This window comes from Emys orbicularis, chromosome 1 (assembly GCF_028017835.1).
Source record: "Emys orbicularis isolate rEmyOrb1 chromosome 1, rEmyOrb1.hap1, whole genome shotgun sequence".
Lineage (NCBI taxonomy): Eukaryota > Metazoa > Chordata > Testudines > Emydidae > Emys > Emys orbicularis.
This window is the reverse complement of record NC_088683.1, coordinates 38,954,076-38,971,693: the sequence shown is the minus strand read 5'-3', so window position 1 is coordinate 38,971,693 and position 17,618 is coordinate 38,954,076.

Sequence of the window (17,618 nt, the reverse complement as noted above, 5' to 3'; positions counted from 1 at the left end):
CAATTCAACGGTCTCTACCCAGGCCTTTTCCTTGCACAGGGAGGATGGACGAGAACACCACTTGCGCCTCGAACTCCTTTATCCTTCTTCCCAGAGCCACGTAGGCTGCAGTGATCCGCTCAAGGTCATTCTTGGCAGTATCATTGGTGCCCACATGGAGAAGCAGGAAGGGGTAGCGATCCGAGGGCTTGATGAGTCTCGGCAGTCTCTCTGTCACATCGTGTATCCTAGCTCCTGACAAGCAGCAGATCTCTCGGTTTTCCTGGTCGGGGCGGCAGATAGATGACTCAGTCCCCCTGAGGAGGGAGTCCCCGACCACCACCACCCTCCTCCTCCTCTTGGGAGTGGTGGTCATGGAACCCCCATCCCTAGGACAGTGTATCTTTTGCCTGCCAATCGGTGGAGTCTCCTTCTGCTCCCTTCCCTCAGATGGGTCATCTAGTCCACTCTCCGCAGTAGTACCTGTAGAGAGAACATGGAAACGATTGCTCACCTGTATCTCCATTGCTGGTACATGGACGCTCCTCTTTCTCCTTCTGGAGGTCACATGCTGCCAAACTTCTTCACCATCCTTCTGTCCCTGCTGCACCTGCTCTGAATCTTCAGAACGTTGTGGCCGTAGAAGCATCTCCTGACGTCTGTCCAGGAAATCTTCATTTTCCCTTATGCAACGCAGAGTCGATACTTGTTTCTCCAGACCTCAAACCTTTTCTTCCAATATGGAAACCAGCTTGCACTTTGTACAGACAAAGTCGCTTCTGTCCTGTGGAAGAAAGACAAACATGGCACAACCTGTGCAGGTTACAACAGCTGATCGCTCAACTTCCATATCACCTTCCTCTTAAGAGCTTCCTCAGCTGTTGCAGTAACTACTCAGAGAAACCCGCAGATGAAAGCCTCAGTGAGCTCTCCCCAGGCGAACTCCCTCTGTTAACCTCTGCTGTTCGCCGCTCAGCTGGTTCGCTGCTGACTGCCCTTATGTACCAGTCAGGCCCACTCAAGGCCCACCTGGAACAAAGCACTCCCAATTCACACTTTTCAAACAAACAAGCAAGCAATCAAGCACACGGTCAAACTGACAAACTGTCCCAGCAACAGACACTCAGATACTCACCAACACAGCCCCCCTAATGCAGCACTTAGCGTACCTCCTCTCGGACAGATCCCAGGCAAACTCCCTCTGTTAGCCTCTGCTGTTCGCTGCTCCACCTTGGCGGGAGGCCACCTGTTTCTAGACCTTCGTCACTTGAGAGGGGTTTGCCCAGTCGAGGAGTTGCTCTGTTCAGAATTCAATGCAAAATAAAAATAATGAAAGCTGGACGCTGTTACAAATAAATAATGCATCACTGTGAAATTCAGAAGATGGCAGTTTAGAGGTCAACTCAAAGAAGTTGTAGGAAAACCACTGATGTTTCTGCTTTTTAATGAGTGGACGTTTATTAAAGGCTTTGGTCATATTATGATTTATTTTGAAATGCAAAGCACTGAAGTTGATTTAAGGCAGTGCCCAGCATTATAATTGTGTATCTTTTTAATGTAATGATTCAGTTAATTGGAGAGCCTAGCCCCAGAGCTTGCCAAATCTATTTATATGTTTACTTGCCCCAAGGTACCTGCAGTGAAAATCCTGTGAAAAAGCACCATCATTAGCACCCAATTAAAGAGAAAACTTATGCTAATGAAGCCAGGAGTCGTTTTAAAAGGCTAGGAAAAGAAAGTGTTTAATGAATATATTTCTGGAAACCTTTTGATGTTCATGATAATTAGTTTAGTCCAGCTCCTAAATTAAGGGCAGTTTAAACATTGCACAGACATTTGAAGGTTGCTGTATTCAGAGAAGACCTTTTGCAGTCTTCTACAAAGTGAGCTACATCTTACTGAGTATTCAGATTTAGTCAAAGTGCTTTACCAGTGGAAAAATCTACTAAAGAATTCTATTTGTTTTTTAGATACTTTTCGTAAATCTTGGGATGTGGAAGACATTTGAAACTGAAGCTGTATAACAGCAGAAATTTATAGTTCCTACATTGACAACAATTATTGTCTATGCAGTACACTGAAAAATCCATAATATGTCACTCTTTAGTCTATGCAGTCGCTATGAATTTTAGGACTGAGTTCAGGCAAAATTAGAAATGCTGGAAGTGCTTTAGTTCTGTGCAAATACCACTCTTTGCTCAGTAACCTCATGTTCCTAAGAATTTCAGAGGACTTTTATAAATACTCATTTTTGAAAACTCTAAGTTGGATCCTGATCCTTGCTCAGATCAGTTCAAAGGGGCCAAACGCTTCTCTAGATGAGCACCTGAGCATTTCTGATGGTGGAGGGGGCATGCTAAAGTACAGAGAGGTTGCTGCTGGAGCAGCCTGCACTTCAGCAATCCCTGGCTGCTCCCAGAGTCTAAATGGGGGCTGTAATATACTGATGTAATTTAGCATAGCCCTGTGGCTCCTCTAAGTTACGTCAGCAACCTAATAGCACCGCAGCTGCTCTGGGCATCTAAGGACTGCAAAGGTTTAAAGCCTCACTTACCCAACTCTCTTCAGCTGTGCCAAACAGAACTGTGGTTCCTTTGATGAAGGGTGTCATAACATTGCCTGATTGATATTAATTAATCTTGTGCTTGCTTAGCTCAGCTTTCTCTCTAATGTCAAGATAAATAACAAATCAAGGCACATCTGGTTCCCATTTGTTGTCATTGTTGAGGACCTTCATGTGTGAGGGCTGGCTGGCTGGGCACCACCCTCATTAAACTCCCGTGCCAACTTCAGGGATGGTTGCCAGGTCTCTAGTTTTTCTATTCCTTGTCTCTCTCTTTCCTCTCATCTAGTTCTCTCTCTCTTTGTTGATTCTCCCCAGGAAGCTCCTAAATGAAACACAGTCCATAGGAAATTTTTTTTTTGAAAATGACTGGTGATTTTGGGTGTCTCTGTTTTTGGGTGACCAACCTGAAACCCCTTGAAGAGGCTGAGCTCCCAAACCCTGCAGATCAGGCCCTTTAAGGTGTTTAAAAGTGGGCACCCAGAATCACTAGTCAGTTTTGAAAATCTTGGCCTAAGTCCAAGTGTAAAGAATGTTTTACGGTGCCATCACTTAGGCAAGGTGTTCAGGTACTCCAGTGATGACAGCTGTATAAGAACCTACCTGTACTATCTTCAGCTCAGAAAGGAAAGAGCATATTCTGCTTTTGAGTGATGAAACTATCTCCAAGACTGAGCTGAAAGGTCTGTCTGACTCCTCATTGAGCAAATCATTTGAATGAACATGCGTAAAAATACAACATTTAATACAAGTAGTGTAAGTGTGTTCGCATAAAGGCATGCACAAAATAGCAATATCTCAAAAGCAATGGAGAAAAGAAACAGGATTAGAAAGCCCTGCTCAGGTGCACACATACAGATCTCCAAACAAATGCTGCTACCTGCACTCAAAGTTTGCAGTCATAACCTATGGTGAGTCCAAAGCACATAAACCTGACAGGCATGACAATTCTGGCCAGTAAGATGCTGCTGTCAGCCTCTGTAGTTCACGTCCACAGGCTGTGTTGATCTTGCCTTTGTGGAGTTTGGAACAGTGATTTGTACTGTAAGCTAGTTCAGCTGTGAAGCCCTTCTGCTTGGTAATTCCTGAGCACTTCTGTAAATGCATGTACAGAATTGCTAACTGTGGGCATTAGGTCCTATGAAGGGCTACTGATTCTATCTGCTGTGCAAGCCAAGGACTTGGAAGACCTGGATTCTAGTCCTTGATCTAACACAGACTTCTTATGTGACCTTGTCATTTAGTTCCTTGTGCCTCAGTTCCCCATCTGTAAAATGGGGATAATAGCTCTTTCCTACATCACAGGGATATTGTAAGGATAAATACATTAAAGATTGTGAGGTGCTCAGACACTACAGGAATGGGAGTCATGTAAGTATTTAATATAGCCAGATATAATATGGCTTGTATTGTGTTCCTGTCCGTCTTATATGGAGTACACCATGTAAGAGTATTTGAGCATGTATTGATACTGCTTCCTTTAATTTGCTAAGGGCAGTTGTTGCAATATTATTCATTGGTTGCATTGTGGCTATACCCTGGGTCTGTAGTGATGCTGTAGGATAGTACTGGCTGGGGATGGCATGTGCACCACGCTTGAATTGTTTGTAGTCAGCATTGGTGGGGAGCAAGGGTGTAGTGCTGCATTAATGTGTGATAGCTTACTGAACTGTTTTCAGAAGTGCTTCATAAACTGCAACGTTTCTTTTGCATGACCACACAATCAATTTTGAAATTAAGGCTTGGAAACATAGACCCTATCTGGAAACAGGATCTTCCGTATACCACAATTTCCATTGATATATGCTTTTCTGCAGACCACATTTTCTGCAATGTAAATGTCTATCTGCCAACAATTCTGGCCTGTATGGATATGCACTCTGGAGCTGATGCAAGCATATGCTGCAACGTCTTTAGCCACAGAATACAAATTGCATTGTACCACACAATCAGTGGTGAGTTTCTGGGTTTTAAAATGAAACTTGCTTTCTCTACCACAGGCTTCCAAGACCTGGGCAAATTCTGTTCTCTGGTGCATAGGAGTAAATTTGGAGAGTAGTTCCACTGAATTGCTTTTATTTTCTCCAGAGTCTTGGTAGGACCCCATACATACGGGGACCCTCCCCTGTCTAGGGCCTTCAGGAGTGACTGCAACGAAAGTAATAGATAATAACTTACAGGTGAAAGCAAGATCAGAACTTGACTCACTAAGGAGTAAACAAATGAAGTATGGAATGTCCTCCTAGCTTTAAGCTGGCTACATTTGTTAGTTTGGGTCAGGCCCATAACCCCAAAGTCTGACCTCAGGTACATATGTGCAAAGGCTGTGGCAAGGGGGAGGCAGTTGAGAAAGGCTCAGTTTCTTCCCATTGCTTCCCCCCTGCCAGAGCTTTTCCTCACCTCAGGGAAAGACTCTGGCAGTGGGAAAAGGCTCTGCCAGCTCCCTGTTGCTGGAGCCTTTCCTAGGGGGGAGCTGATGAAGTCTTCTCTTGCTGCATCCCTTCTGCCAGACCTTTTCACTGAAATGTAGCTAGACACCGCAGTGTGGACACAGACTGCTTTTCATTGCGGCATGTAACTACACACCACCGCCAGTGGTGTGTATTGTAGATGTAGCCAAAAGGATGGTCCCTGCTCCAAAGAGCTTACAATGTAAGTAAAGTACCTTATTCCTCAAAGCCCTTCCAGAAATCAAAGGAAATCACATTGTTAACATAAGATCTATCTGGTGCAGGCCTGAAATTACTGCAGAATTTCTTTACCCTCATAAGGACAAGGGGCATCTATATGTGTCATTTCACAATGCCTCACTCTCCCTTGCGGATAGCTGTGCTGCCATAATGCATTTTTAACAATTTGGTGTAAACAGATTTAAGGATCTATTTGTCTTTTGCTTTTTACACAGAAAACATAACATAGAGGGGTTTACATAACTGTTTACTAGCTGCACACAACATGAAATGCCCTGTTATGCATATACAATGCAGCTATGGCTGGTTTCTAAAGCACAGAAAATGGCGAGCACCACTAGTGCTTACCAGCTACTTAAAGGGATACTACTCAATTCCTATACACTACAAGATCACATGGAATTTGGAAATCAGTAAAGCTTTGATAAAGTAATTTTTCAGTCTCTTTTAGGGGCACGAAGAAGTGGGTTTTGTTGGAAAACTTGGTAAAGAAATAGTTGAAGTGAAGGACAGAAAGATAGCAAAAGCAACCTCTGAGATCCTTAGTCTCTTGTAACGTCATTGAAAGCTCACCAAGTCAATGGAAGTTGTCTTATTGACTTCAGTGGGCTATAGATCAAGCCTTTGCAGCCTGATCGATTCGCTGTTACTTGAGAGATAGGGTTGGATCATTGACCTAGCTCTGGCTGATTTGTGCCACTCCTCCTGTGCAAAGTAGCCTCAGAAGAGTCTTAATGTGTCCTTGGGAGATTTCTCCAGTGCAGCGGCATCCCCGGGCAGTACAGAGTCACCATAGCGACTCTGGTGCCACCCCCTCCCAGTCCACAGTGCAGGAGGCCAGGCAGGAGCATCTCCACATTCTGGCAACCTGCCAGTGCCAGAATGGCCCCTTTTTGGGACTATGGGCAGCCAGGACAAGTCAAGCAGTTCACTTGCACTATGAGTCCAGAATGGCACAGATCAGCCCAAGGAATAGTGCTTAAAGCCACCTTTGCCCCTCTCCTTTAATCTTGAACCAGGAGCAACTCAGCCAGACTAAAGGCTTCTGCCCATTAGTTTTGTATTAGTTCAATGCAGATACATCAGAGCTTTCATGGGGTTGCTCCCTGACCTCCAAATAATTTTTTTAAATAAAAGGATTATGGATTAAAATTTTCACTTAGGCTCCTAAACCATTGAAGTGTTTTGGCAAATCTTACCTTGCAGAGTGAGATGGTCATTAAATAATCAATACTGTAAATGAAAGCATAGGCTGTTGACTTTCACAGTTTTTCTTTTAAAAGCAATAATACATTGAAAGAGAATTTATTTTCAAGTGCGCACTCGGGGGCAAGGGGAACAGCTGTTGGAAGGTCCTGGCAATGGGACATGGAGCCTTTCATTCAGTGTAGCTGCTTTTACATCTGGCCAAGGCAGTAACTAAATGTCATTATTATGTGATGGTTGTTGGGTGGGTTGTGGACAATGATGCGGATGTTTGGGGATGGGAACACAGCTTTTGGAATTGTGTTAATGAAACAAGGAGAGAATACATTTAAAGCTGTTTGCTTTTCATAGTTTTGAAGTGTCTTCTGAATCTGGCAGCATTGAGTCATCTATGGCGGGTTTTTTTTTTTTTTTGCATTAGTAAATTGCTTACAAAGAATGAAATAAATGAGATTCCTTGATATGCATGAGGAATTTTGGGCAAGACAGCAGAAATCTGAATTCCCTGGATGTGGTTGTAAGCATGGTGTAAAATGAACATTATGGTGCCCTGTTTCTCATTAAGCAGTTATTTTCCTATTCCTTTAGAAAGCTCTGTCTCCTTTTGTGGATTCACTGTATCTCAGGTGCAAAGGAATGACACTCCATAGTGACACTTGTCTGAGAGACGGATTCTTCAGTTTCAGAATCTTGAATGGGCACAGCAGAAAGGTGAAGCATGCACACGAATGCCTGCCCCGATCCCAAAGAAATCTGCCATCTGCATTGTTGTGACTGGTTCTCAAAACAGAGCAGCTGAGATTTTTAACAGCATGGCAATGTTCTCTTTGACTGACTGCTACCATTTTGATGTAACTTTTTGAGGGTTTATGCTTAGGTTTATTAGAGCTGGTCACTCATAAGGGGTAGAGGCTTGCTTGTTGTTCTGCCATTAGCAAGTGCTTCCTCCCCTCATGATTGAATAGTTCAGATAAATGTTTTATTTAACTGCAAGCCTTTTACACAAATTCTCTCTTTCTCTAAAGACTCTTTTTATGATGAAGGCAAATGCAAGCTCAGGGTTTTTAAAATATCAAAATGTAAGGCTTTTTTGGATGTATTTGCATGTGTGTATTTCCTATCTATATCTATACACACAGATAGATCTATATCGATATCTAGATCTAGATTAGATATAGATATTCAAGGAGTAGCTCTGTTAGCTGGTAATAGCAGCAGGCTTTTATCCTCTATGACCCTGTGACCCTAAGAGCCACTCAATGCCCATTGGCAAAAGGTTCATGTAACAACAACCCCTTTCAAGTCTGACAAACACACTACACCTAACACATTGCTGTCACAATAGTTACCTATAAAGAATGTTGTGTGAGATATCAAATGTAAGCTGGTGACACACTGGTCATTAATGTCATTGTGAAATGTATGTATTACCACCACAGAAGGAATTCTGAGTGCTTACTGACAGTATGCTTGAAAGTCTGTAACCAAACAAAGGGAGAAACAGGTTTTTTTTCTAGATAAGAGGGAGGCTAGTTATCTCCATGAGCATGGTGATGCCAGAGATAATGGTCAGTTCATTTGCCTCTAAGGTAAATGGCAGGAACAAATTAACAGGAGGATGTGAAATCAGCAGGGGAAGGCACTGGAGTCTGAACTTCAGGGGTTCATCCTGATGCTAATGACAAAGACAGTAAACTTTGGGTAATATAAGGAGAAGCAAGAAGACATTTGTGTTGTCCATCACTGAGGGAACAAAGATGTCAGCACTCTTTGCATCTATGAACAGTGAATTCCCAGCTGTGTGGGTTGGTGATGCTAACAAGTGACTGTAGGTGAGAAAACTGCCTTAGACAATGATTGTAGCCTGCTGAGTTAAGTTTTACTCACTGGAAAGGCTGATTACACTTTTGTTTTATTTATAACCATTTTCTATTACCTCTGCTTAGTATCACTTAAATCTCTGGGCTTTCTTAATAAACTTATTCTTTGTATTATAAATTCATCTCAATACCGCTGTGTTAAAGTGAGGGGTGCATCCTCTGCTGAGCCAACAGGCTGGTGTGTGTTCTGCCTCTTTGGAGACAGCAGACTCGGTGACTTCTGTGAGTGTCCAATGGCAGGGGCTGGGTACCACAGAAGAACTCTCCTTCAGGGGATTCAGGAGCTGGGGAAACAGCATGTTACCTGCAAAGCAAATGGGATGTTTTGGAAGGGAGTTGTCCAGGTGAAGGAAGAGCGACGACATACCCCTCAGGATGAGTTGGTATGTCTGTTTGTTTGTTTGTAGTGTGCTTGCTTGCTTGTCTTGAGCCTACTTGATTTGAAGTTTATATTGTGGTCTGTTTGGGGAGCTGTGTGCTGAGCCTAGCGGCCTGTGAGGCAAGGCTGAGAGCTTCCTAACGAGGCTATAGCCTGCTATTCTTTGATCCCTAATCCTGTTAGGATCCCTTAGCGAGAAGATGGGACTAACTCAGAGAGAACAGGGGTTTAAAAAGCCAGCTCCTAAGTGAGCAGAGGAGCTAGCGAACAGGAGCAGCAAATGGGAGTTTTGCAAAAGGAGTCTAGAGAGGGAGTGTGAAATCCTGATCTTCCTAATAAACATTATCTAAACTTAGACCAATAACTCCCACTTCAAAAACATGCATGCACACACACAAAGAAGACACAAAAAATGCCCCTGCGAGCATAAAAATAATGCAGGCAGAAGTCCACAGTAGAGTAGGGGCTATCCAGTTTATTGCCTTGAATGCAGCATGTATGATTTACTTGCCTTGTGAGCCAATGGCACGTGTGCATTCGGTGCAAGCAGCTCATGGCCCTCAGAGGCAGAGTATGGGCTCTTGAGACCAGAGTGGTGGAACTGGAGGAGCGAAGGGAGACTGAGAGGTACGTATATGAGACTTTCTGGGACACAGTAAAATGGTCCCAACTCCAGTCTGACAGACTCTGTGCTGCTGAGGTGGATGAATGTCTCAGGAAAGAAGAACATCAAGCTGGAACAGAGGGAAACAATCCTGTAGTTGGGACCCTCCTTCCAGATAATGTCATGGTAAACCCTCATACTGGGGGTCCCTCTCTTAGGGAGGGGACCCAGGTTATTAGGAAGAGACAGGTAATAGTGATAGGGGAAATTGATTATTGGAAATATAGATAGCTTGGTTTGTGATGACTGGGAGAACTGCATGGTGAATTGCTTGCTGGGTGCAAAGGTTGCGGATCTCTTGAAACACCTAGACAGACTTAGGTGCACTGCTGGGGAGGAGCTGGTGGTTGTGGTACATATAGGTACCAATGACATGGGGAAAGCTAGGAAAGAGGTCCTGGAGGCCAAATATGGGTTGCTAGGAAAGAGATTAAAGTCCAGGACCTCCATGGTAGCATTCTCTATAATGCTTCCAGTTTCAATCACAGGACCCGTCAGACAGGCAGAACTGCAAGGTCTCAATGTTGAGGTGATGGTGTTCAGAGGAGGGTTTTAGGTTTATTAGGAAGTGGAGAACCTTTTGAGAAAGATGGAGCCTATACAGCAAGGATGGGTTCCACTTTTGAAAAAGTGGAAGTCAAATCTTAGTGAGGTAAATAGAAAGGAGCATAAACACTGCCAAGTTAAGTGTAAAAATGTAATAAGAAAAGCCAAAAAAGAGTTTGAAGAACAGCTAGCCAAAAACTCAAAAGGTAATAACAAAATGTTTTTTAAGTACATCAGAAGCAGGAAGCCTGCTAACAACCAGTGGGGGCCCTGGATGATCGAGATACAAAAGGAGCACTTAAAGATGATAAAGTCATTGAGGAGAAACTAAATGAATTCTTTGCTTCAGTCTTCACGGCTGAGGATGTTAGGGAGATTCCCAAACCTGATCCGTCCTTTGTAGGTGACATATCTGAGGAATTGTCACAGATTGAAGTGTCATTAGAGGAGGTTTTGGAATAAATTGATAAATTTAACAGTAACAAGTCACCGGGACCAGATGGCATTCACCCAAGAGTTCTGAAAGAACTCAAATGTGAAATTGCGGAACTATTAACTATGGTTTGTAACCTGTCCTTTAAATCAGCTTCAGTACCCAATAGCTAATGTAACACCAATATTTAAAAAGGGCTCTACAGGTGATCCCGGCAATTACAGACCGGTAAGTCTAATGTGAGTAGTGGGCAAATTAGTTGAAACAATAGTAAAGAATAAAATTGTCAGACACATAGAAGAACATAAATTGTTGGGCAAAAGTCAACATGGTTTCTGTAAAGGGAAATTGTGTCTTACTAATCTATTAGAGTTCTTTGAAGAGGTCAAAAAACATGTGGACAAGGGGGATCCAGTGGACATAGGGTACTTAGATTTCCAGAAAGCCTTTGACAAGGTCCCTCACCAAAGGCTCTTACGTAAATTAAGTTGTCATGGGATAAGAGGGAAGATCCTTTCATGGATTGAGAACTGGTTAAAAGACAGGGAAGAAAGGTTAGGAATAAATGGTAAATTTTCAGAATGGAGAGTGGTAACTAATGGTGTTCCCCAAGGGTCAGTCCTAGGACCAATCCTATTCAACTTATTCATAAATGATCTGGAGAAAGGAGTAAATAGTGAAGTGGCAAAGTTTGCAGACGATACTAAACTGCTCAAGATAGTTAAGACCAAAGCAGACTGTGAAGAACTTCAAAAAGATCTCTCAAAACTAAGTGATTGGACAACAAAATGGCAAATGAAATTTAATGTGGATAAATGTAAAGTAATGCACATTGGAAAAATAACCCCAACTATACGTACAATAAGATGGGGGCTAATTTAGCTACAGCTAATCAGGAAAGAGATCTTGGAGTCATCGTGGATAGTTCTCTGAAGACGTCCATGCAGTGTGCAGCGGAAGTCCAAAAAGCAAACAGGATATTAGGAATCATTAAAAAAGGGATAGAGAATAAGATGGAGAATATCTTATTGCCCTTATATAAATCCATGGTATGCCCACATCTTGAATACTGCATACAGATGTGGTCTCCTCATCTCAAAAAAGATATACTGGCATTACAAAAGGTTCAGAGAAGGGCAACTAAAATGATTAGGTGTTTGGAACGGGTCCCATATGAGGAGAGATTAAAGAGGCTAGGACTTTTCAGCTTGGAAAAGAGGAGACTAAGGGGGGATATGATAGAGGTATATAAAATCATGAGTGGTGTGGAGAAAGTGAATAAGGAAAAGTTATTTACTTGTTCCCATAATATAAGAACTAGGGGCCACCATGTGAAATTAATGGGCAGCAGGTTTAAAAGAAATAAAGGGAAGTTCTTCTTCACACAGCGCACAATCAACCTGTGGAACTCCTTGCCTGAGGAGGTTGTGAAGGCTAGGACTATAACAGGGTTTAAAAGAGAACTAGATAAATTCATGGAGGTTAAGTCCATTAATGGCTATTAGCCAGGATGGGTAAGGAATGGTGCCCCTAGCCTCTGTTTGTCAGAGGGTGGAGATGGATGGCAGGAGAGAGATCACTTGATCATTACCTGTTAGGTTCACTCCCTCTGGGGCACCTGGCATTGGCCACTGTTGGCAGACAGGATGCTGGGCTGGATGAACCCTTGGTCTGACTCACTATGGCCATTCTTATGTTCTTACCTAAATCAAAATGGAACCAGATTGCTGGTATGTAAAATTAAAAAGGTTGCAAAGGAGTTTTTAAACTAGGGGCTAGGGGAATGCTGACAGGTGTGGAAGAGAACATGGTTCAGACAGACACTTCCTCAGGGGGAGGATTTATTGAAGGGGATATTCTACATCTTAGCAAAGAGGAGAGGATAAAAGTTGATAAAGTACAGGTAAGAGCTGATGAGAAACAGACAAACAAAAGAGTCCCATTCAATTACAGCACATGAAGGCAGACAACAAAATAATGACAATTTTTATAACTGCTTGTATACAAATGCAAGAAGTTTAAATACTAAGATGGGTGAACCTGAGTGTCTGGTATTAAATAAGGATATTGCTATAATAGGCATCACAGAAACTTGGTGGAGCAATGATAATCAATGGGACACATCAAAAAGGGGAAGTACACAAAAATGAAGAGGCTAATTAAATGTAAATTAAAAGGAACAGTCACGAGTAAAATGTCTGCAAGTTGCATGGAAACTTTTTAAAAACTCCATAATAGAGGCTCAAACTATATGTTTACCTGCCCCCCCTCCCCCAAATAAAAATAAATAGTAAGAGGACCAAAAAAAATGCCACCGTGGCTAAACAGTAAGAGTTAGTTAGAGGCAAAAAGACATCTTTTGAAAATTGGAAGTCAAATCCTACTGAGGAAAATAGAAAGGAATACAAACTCTGTCAAGTCAGGTATAATTAGACAGGCCAAAAAAGAATTTTAAGAGCAACTAACCAAAGACACAAAAACTAACAGCAAATTTTTTTTAGGTACATCAGTAGCAGGAAGCCTGCCAAACAATTGAGGAGCTAAAGAAGCACTCCAGGAAGAAAAGGCTGTTGTGGAGAAGCTAAGTGAATTATTTGCATTCGTTTTCACTGCAGAGGATGTGAGGGAGATTCCCACATCTGAGCCATTCCTTTTAGGTGACAAATCTGAGGAACCATCCCAGATTGAGGTGTCAGTAGAGGAGGTTTTGGAACAAATTGCTACAAGTCACCAGGACCAGATGGTAATCACACAAGAGTTCTGAAGGAACTCAAATATGAAATTGCAGAACTACTAACTGTGGTATGTAACCTGTCGCTTAAATCAGTCTCTATACCAGATGACTGGGGGATAGTTAATATAATGCTGATTTTAAAAAAAAAGGCTCCAGAGGAGATCCTGGCAATTATAGGCCGGTAAGCCTAACTTCAGTACCAGGCAAACTGGTTGAAACTATAGTAAAGAACAGTATTATCAGACACATAGATTAACACGATATATTGGAGGAGGAGTCAACACGGCTTTTGTAAAGGGAAATCATGACACACAAATGTATTAGAATTCCTTGATGGTGTCAACAAACATGTGGACAAGGGGGATCCAATGGATATAATGTACTTGAACTTTCAGAAAGCCTTTGACAAGGGCCCTGGATCTTAAGCAAAATAAGCAGTCATGGGATAAGAGGGAAGGTCCTCTCACGCATCAGTCACTGATAGGAAACAAAGGCTAGGAATAAATGGTCTGTTTTCACAGTGGAGGGGGTAAATAGCAGGATCTGTACTGTTCTGTACTGCTGTTCAGTATAGTCATAAATGATCTGGAAAAAGAGGTAAACAGTGACGTGGCACAATTCATAGATGATACAAAATTACTGAAGATAGATAAGTCGAAAGCTGATTGTGAAGAGTTACAAAGAAATCTCACAAAACTGCATGACTGAGCCACAAAATGTTAGATGAAATTCAATGTGGATAAATGCAAAGTAATGTACTTTGGAAAACATAATCCCAATCCTTACATACAAAATGATGGGGTCCAAATGAGTTATTATCACTCAAGAAAGAACTTGGAGTCATCATGGTTAGTTCTCTGAAAACATCCTCTCAATGTGCAGCGGCAATCAAAAAAGCTAACGGAATGTTAGGAACCATTACGAAAGGGATAGATAATAAACCAGAAAATATTATAATGCCACTAAATAAATCCATGGTATGCCCACACCTTGAATACTGCATGCAGTTGTGGTTGCCTCATCTCAAAAAAGATATATTAAAATTGAAAAATGTACAGAGAAGAGCAACAAAAATCATTAGGGTATGGAATAGCTTCCATATGAGGAGAGATTAAAAAGGCTAGGACTGTTCATCTTAGAAAAAAGATGACTAAGGGGGGATATGATAAAGGTCTATAAAGTCATGAATGGCGTGGAACAAAAGAGTTAACCCTTCACATAACACAAGAACCACGAGTCACCCAATGAACTTAATAGGCAGCAGATTTTAAACAAAAGGAAGTACTTCTTCACACAACACACAATCAACCTGTGGAACGCATTGCCAGGGGATGTTGTGAAGGCCATAAGTACACCTGGGTTCAAAAATGAATTCGATAAGTTCATGGAGGATAGGTCTATCAATGGCTATTAGCCAAGATGGTCAGGGACAACCCCATGCCCTGGTTATTCCTAAACCTCTCACTACCAGAAGCTGGGACCGGATGACAGGGGATCAATCACTTGATAAATTGCCCATTTCTGTTCATTCCCTCTGAAGCATATGGCACCTGCCCCTGTCAGAAGACAGATGCTGGACTAGATGGACGATTGGATTGACACAGTATGGACATGCTTATGTATTTCTTGGGGGAACAGGCCACTTACAGACATATGTTACCAGTTCCCATCTCTAGCTAGCTAGCCAGAACTCCAAATTCCTGTGGAGCTCAGCTCACATTCTTCACAGGGACAGGACTCTATTGGCTTAAAGAGTGCCTTTCTTGTCCATTCAGTGTCCTGCAGCTTGTCTGCTCACTAATAATTTGCCACATTTGCCACCTCTCTGACGTGTAACTTATTATATGACATGAAGTTATTACAAAGTACTCAAATGGTGACTAGTGCACCATTATGTTTTGTAAATCAGTACATAGGAGGTAAATTCTCTAACCTTCTTTTCATCTGTGGAGGTACTTAGCTGCAGTAGAGCAAACCTATGTGGTTTCACTGAGCAGGGGGACCAAGGTTTGAGAAGCCCATGAAAGGAGTCTGAATCCCGTCTTCCCTGACTCATGCTTTTCTGTCCTGCAATCTTCAAAAGCCCTCTCACCGTTTTTCCATATCCTTCCTCATTGTTGTGGGGACACATCTAGTCTTGCTGTGCAGGCTGCAGTTTTCTAAGCCAGATTTTCAAAAGCACCTAGCAGCTCCCATTATTCTCAATTCTCTGTCCTCTTACACACTCGGATGCATTGCAGGAATGAGGCATCTTTATTGTCCTCAATGGGAGTTGCTCTGCTACTGGACATATTTGAAAACCTGGTCATATATCTGAGTGTTTCTGGAGCTTCCTCAGGTTTGAACTGCCCAGAAAAAAATTCACACCTGTGACTAAAGTAACTAGAAGAGGTTTTAGAGTAGTATGGAACAGGTATAACTGATAGGACCTACAGTGGTCCTGGTAAAACAGCTATCTTGGAATGTTCAATGCTTGATTGTATTTTATATAAAACAGTGCCATATTGGTGCTGGAATATGTGTCTATAGCTCCATCAAAAGGATCCACTGATTTGGCTATCTGTTGTGCAAGGAGTTATGACTTGGGGCATGATCCTAAGGCCACTGAAATCAATAGAATAGCCTATTAACTTGAATAGGCTTTGGATCAGGCCCTCTGTAAATATGGCACTTATATTCCCAAGAATTCAAGCTGGCTAGAACTTAACTAAAAACTTTGGTTGGTTGATAAATAACAAAATTGATGTTTTGTTCATACAATGGCTAACGTGTTGTAATGTGGCTTCTCATCTGGCAACTTATTTACAGTTATTTTTCCCCCATGTAATTTTTCATCCTCTTACCATGATGCATCAGCAGAAAAATCTTATTCTATTCCTGTGAATACACAGTGAAAGAAATCTGAGTTATGAGAGAGGCATGGCTTGGGGGGGGGGGGGGAGAAGAACAACAAAAATACCCATTTAACTACTTGCAAAAGTTCTGGGTCAAGTGCTTGCAATTTAAAACTTTTTTGCAAGACCCTACGCCTATGTCTATTAAAATTCTAATAGACATTTGATGAGTGTGTTTAAGTGTTATAGAATTTGCTATAGTTATTTGTTTTATGCCAACTAAATGCCAAAACGTCCTGTGTGTGTCAAAACAAAAACTAATTTAATATGTTAATAAAAAATGTAATTTTATCCCTATTTCTTCTTATGTAATTGAGTTGACTGAGTTAATCTTGAGAAATTGGGTTTGTCTTTCATAAGTGCCATTCAGTTTACATTGAAATTTGCAATAACGACCACATTAAATGCAAATTACTGCCAACACTTTGCGCAGCTCAGCTGGCCCCAGGAATTGGTCCCAGTCTCTCTCTGGGAAACCCAGTGAGAAGGGAGTGTAAGGGGTGGGGTGGGCAGACTGCACTGTCCTTCAGTTGCCTGGTTCCTGCCCTGGTGCACTCAGCGTGCTCTATGCCCTTTGGGATGATATGCATCAGTCCTGGCACCACACTTTGTGGCTGGCCCTTGTGTTGGCTACTCAATCAGGTAGCCTCTTTATGTCCTCCCTTCCCTGTGCAAGCAGCAGGTATAATTTGACTTTTGGTCTTCATACAAAAGAAGTAGATACCCATTTATAACAAAGCCACCTTTGCTTATTCAAAATGACACGAAGGACATCGTTCTTATTCAGATGTATGCTTTTTTCCCCCCATTGGTTTTTTTAGCTGTGAGTTTGGAACAGAAGGTCTATACGTCAGCAGTCGGAGTAGTAAAAAACTCAGGCCATTATCTGGTATGCCTGCAGCTAGGCAGCTGTACTCATGTTACTGAATTAAGTTGTTTCCTACCATACACCACACACAACATTGTTTCCCCTTAAACTCTTGAATTCTATTAAAGTGAACTAGGCTGGTGTTGTGCTAGTTGTGTGGCCAGCCTTTAGGACTTGTCTTAGGACTTTGGCTTCTACCATTCCCCACCACACCCACAAGCTTGAGACTAGGACTTCAATTCATCCCTGCACTTGTGTGGAGACTGGTACAAAGAAGCTTGTGCCTCCCTTGTCTTGGGGATGGCTAGTTTGGTCCCCAGCACAAACTAATGCATCCTGGGGGGGCTATACAACTTGTACCATGGCTGCCATGGCCCCTGTGGGCCTTGCATCAGCCAGGGAACAGCTGGGGCATAGGAACACCCCAGCCAGACCTCTGGTACAACTCTGCTTGCCCCCAGAGCCGAAGGCTCCTTGGGGTGTGTGTGTGTAAAGTTGGTAGATTCAGCTTGGCATCTGCTGGAGAGGCCCTCTCCACCAGGGGTATTTCCTGGGCATGTGCATGTGTGTAATTCAAATGGGGTTCAAGGTGCGCTGCAGAAGTGAGGCATCTGGGCTCTCTGATGAGAGTGGAGAAAGATCAGCAATCTAGTATGTTTATATGCCATTTTGGTCAATAAGCAGAAGAGCTCCCCACAGTAAATCTTAATAGACCCAGTGCCTTCTCCATGTTCTGCTTGGATTTTTAGTTTTTTGGGAATAATTTATCTTCCTTTCTCTTA